The following is a 4,741-nucleotide window of genomic DNA, read 5'->3' on the forward strand; positions in this document are numbered from 1 at the left end:
ACAGACCTTCAGAATATAGCATTTAAAATGTTTTAATAACTTAGGACTTTTCATGGCAATGAGACATGTCAGCTTCTGGCAGCACCAATTACTTTGAGAGGAAGATGGGCATTGAAGAGGCTCCTTAGCCATTTGGGCAAGAAACTGCTCTTGCCTGGACTGATTCACCAGACATGCAGTACCCACAGAGAGATAACTGTTGAACTTGCCTAAAGGTGAGATGATCCTTTGGCGTTCCTGCTTCATGAAAGAGTCCACGGTGGGGAGTACAGCAGAAGGTGAGAGCTCAGATCTTGAGACAATAACCACCAAGCAGCAAGAACTAACTGGGAATGGTATGGGCTTTTGAAACCTCAAAGACCATCCCAGTGGCACACCTCTGCCATGCCATCTGCTCCTTCCCAAACAGTTAAATAGATAAGCCTATGAGGGCCGTTCTCATTTAAACCACCATACAGCATTTTTCCAGTCAGACACAGCACTTGGGAGAAATCTGTTCTTGAGATCTGTACCATCTAATATAGTTACCACTAGCCACCCATGACTGTTTAAATTGAAATTAATTCATATGAATGTAATTTTAAAATGTAGTTCTCACACTAGCCACATTTCAAGGTTCAATTGTGATGTGCAGCTGCCAGCTATGGTATTGTACAGCACAGGCAGAGAACCTGTACATAATTTCAGCAATTCCTACCAGAGGGTGTCAGGCTAGATAGTAATATGCCTTCAAACAGTTTTGTTTATGCATCCATGTGTGAGTGAGTGGGTGTCCCTTGTGTGCAGGGGCTCTAGGAAACCAGGATATTGGGTCACATCCCCTAGAGCTGAATGAAGGTAACATAGTTGTGGGCCACAGATAAAGGTGATGGCAACTGACCTTGGATTCCCTGCAAGAGCAGCAAACCCTCTCAACTGATGAGCCATCTCTTTAGCCCCAGAAACATGGTCCTTGAGGAGATAAACCTTTGTCAAGGACACACTCCAACATGATTAATTAATCCTTTCAGGAAATAAGACAACAGTAAGTTAAGTCTCTGACATCACGGAACTCGCCATTCGGTACTTTTTCCTTTCATGATTATGTCCTAACTAACTTCAGTAGATCTGTTGGAAGGGGGTGTTCGTTACATCTGAAGATCATCTACCACAGTGAAAGGTAAGAAAACCCCAGAAATGTCTTCACCACTATTCTCCAGGAAGTGGTCACACTCTTATTCTTGACATGAAATGAAAGTAGAGTTCACGTTCTCACTGTACCTGTGAAGGTCATGGTTATTGTGCACACATGCTGACCCCAGTGTGAAGAGACAAAATAGTACCACACTTTACAATGAGAAAAAACCCAACTGTTAACTTGAGCCTTTTTAGAGTTTAGTACATAGTTTAGTATCTGACCATGTTACAGATTCCAGTGCAATCATGATTAAATCAAACTAAATTACCTTTTACTGTTTAGAAATTTCCGCATAGCATTTTACGCTTAACCATCAGATCCATAGACTCTGGATCTCATAAAAATCAAGGAAGAAACAACTTTGCAATGACATATGGCAAAACCTCCTCAAGCGTCCAATTAAATGGCAAGAGACTGAGGGTCACCTTATACCTCACAGAGTGTGTTTGTACAAGCATTCAAGATGATCATGTTAAATTTCAGAACAGACATAAGGATTGTCCTGCAGACAAAAGTAAAAATATAAGACTGTCAAAATCAAGTGAAACCATTTAGGATGAAAAATAACTTTCACAGTGTAGTGAATCCAGAGGTAGGTGTACTTATAGAATACTTCAAGCTTTTTCTTTTTCTTTCTTTCTTTCTTTTTTTTTTTTTTTTTTGGTTTTTCGAGACAGGGGACAGGGTTTCTCTGTGGTTTTGGAGCCTGTCCTGGAACTAGCTCTTGTAGACCAGGCTGGTCTCGAACTCACAGGGATCCGCCTGCCTCTGCCTCCCAAGTGCTGGGATTAAAGGCATGCGCCACCACCACCCGGCTACTTCAAGCTTTTTCAATGTCATATTTGGTTTTGGTTATGTACAAGGTCTGCATCTAAACTTTCCTGCTGGCACCAGCAAGACAGCTCAGTGGCTGCCATGCTCCACAGTCTAAGCAGAAAGGAGAGAAATTTCTCTGATCTTTACATGCATGCTGTGGAATGTGTATGTGTTTTTTTAAAAAAAATAAACATCCCTAGTGGTTGCCAGAACATAATTATCTGCTATCATATTCAAGAATGACTGACTTAAGATGACTTCTTTTCCTTAAAATTTAGAAAACATGTCATATAAATAAAGTCCAGGAGCCCTGCATGAAAGTGCACACCTGTAATCCCAGCACTTGGGAGCCTGAAGCAGGAGGATCAGGAGTTTAACACTAGTCTGGAGTCTATAACAAGACCCTGTGAGTGAGGGCAGGGAGAGAGAAAATGACAGAGAGAGAGAGAGAATGAATGAATGAACCTCAGTATACTTATGCTTGTATTAAATGCTGTTTTTAGACTGGTGAGATTCGTCTGTGGATAAATTCCTTGAGACCTGGACTTGGCTCTTTATAGCCCACATAAAGATAATTTAGAAACATGCATCTTTAATTTCACAGGTTCTCTTTGGCTGGGAGACAGAGACAAGAGAGTCCTGGGAATCTCAGGGGCCAGCTACCTGATGCATGAGTGAACAGCAAGACGGAATCTGTCTCAAGGTAGAAGGTGAAGACTGACACCCAAGCTTGTCATTTGGCCTCCAGGGGTATGCTGTGTCATGTGTACACCATCCCTGAACACAAACACAGCATAACACACAAAGAATATATAAATAGGATGCGGTTTCCATTTGGCTTTGTGATTTCCCACAAGCATTGTTCTACATTGCCTTTTTACTTTCCTAATTTCCATTTAGAATTTTATGAGCTTACCAAATATCTGGTTTGTTTCATTAATTATACTCTTATCATTATCTATTTGTGAGGCTACCAGTTTGGAAGTATTAAAATATAAGGCTTAAAGAAAACAAAAATCCTTTTATTTCTTTTGGTTATAACTAATTCAAAAGCCAATGTTCTAGGCTAGTTGTGTAGCTCAATGGTAAATGGTAGACTGCTTGTTGAACATAGACAAGGCCCTAGGTGTTTGTTTTTTTTTTTTTAAAGATAAGGTGTGGGGAAGGCGGGTCCCTCAAGGGGCCAAGGTAGGTCACTGGAAACTTTGGTAGGGCTGTGGCAGGTAACCCAAGTAGTGGTGGGTCACTTTAGGCCTCCGGGGGTCAGCTGGTGGGAGACCACAGCCCATCAGAGACAGACAGATATGCCATGCAGAGAGAGCGAGTTTGGGTATAGAGTTTATTTAGTGGGTTATGGAAGGGAAAGGGAAGGGGAAGGGGAGAAGGAGAAGAGGGAGAGAGACAGAGGGGGAGTGGGTGTAGAGAGAGAAGGGGAGAGAGAAAGGCAGTAGCCACCTCTTCAGAAGAGGGAGGGCGCTGGCAGGCTGGAGGAGGCCGGAAGATCCACTTATCCACTTGCCTAGGCAGAAAGGGAGGGTTGGGAGTAAGTGTGGCTTGTCTCTTAAAGGAACAGCGTACCCAGGTGATAGGCTGCCAGACCATAACATTCCCATTTCTTATAATAAAAAGGAGGGAAGTTAGGAACAACAGATTAAAGGAATTGGGATGGCGGTTTTCTCAAGACTGCTTTCTGCTTATTTGTGGGCATTGGCCTGGGGGCGGGACCTGAGAAAGCTTGGTGCTGGTCACATCCTGGGGTAGCTGGTCTCTTTACTCCTGTCCAGGGTTTGTGGTATGGAACTGTCCGGTGTCACTTGGACCTGGTAAGGTGTTGGCAGAACAGAGGACAAAGTTAAGTTTAAGAAGAAAAAGTTTTTAGGGACCAGGGTATTGAGAAGGGTGTATCTGACCTGTTTAAGGTGGATCCTTCAATTCAGCTACCTGGAGCTCACAAGAATTCTTTGGGTTTGTGAAATCATAAGCTTGAAACAGCAGCATGTTTATATCAGAATGATTGTGACAGATATTTTTGCATAATGAAAAGTATGTTTAAGACTATGAAAGGCAGAGTGAGAGAGAAATTTGATAACTTGTATTTATCCTCACACCTTTATAAATTGGAAACACACACCTTAATAACTTGTATTTGTATTTTACTGAAATTCGTTTGGTGAAGATGTCCTTTTAAACTGACAAAAACCTCAGCTGTCAAACTGCATCAGAGATCTTTGAGAAGAATAAAATTTTACTTGAGTTATTGGTTAAAAAACAACAAGGAACTTATTTGGTTGGCTATCTAGAGTCATTCTTTAGAGTTGGTTGGCTAACTAGAGCCACTCCTCAGGGTCCTTCGTGATCGCTGAGGGTTGTATTTGCCTTTTGCTGTTTAGTGCAGGGCCTGACAGACTCCAGAATATCCTGTGTCTAAGAAATCTGTAGGAAGACAAGCCTACCTTAACCTGAGCAGCCAGGCTGTTGATTCCAGCGATTCTGTTCATTGTCTGAAGATCTTCAGTTTAGACAAAAGTTTTGCCAGTGATCAGTGCTTGGCAGTTGATGAGACTAATTGCGAATGGACGTTGTTCTGTGCCAATCTGTCTTCTGTCTTCTTTGGAGGAAGTAGAGTGTTGCTAGGAGCCAACCTGTGAGCCAACCTGTCTCTGTTATAAAAAGTCTTTTAATAATTAAACATTTAAATGCTAAATTCCCCAATCTCTGAGCAGTTGTGGGCTGTTTATCGGGTCTAGA

This window comes from Microtus ochrogaster, unplaced genomic scaffold (genome assembly GCF_000317375.1).
Source record: "Microtus ochrogaster isolate Prairie Vole_2 unplaced genomic scaffold, MicOch1.0 UNK11, whole genome shotgun sequence".
NCBI lineage: Eukaryota > Metazoa > Chordata > Mammalia > Rodentia > Cricetidae > Microtus > Microtus ochrogaster.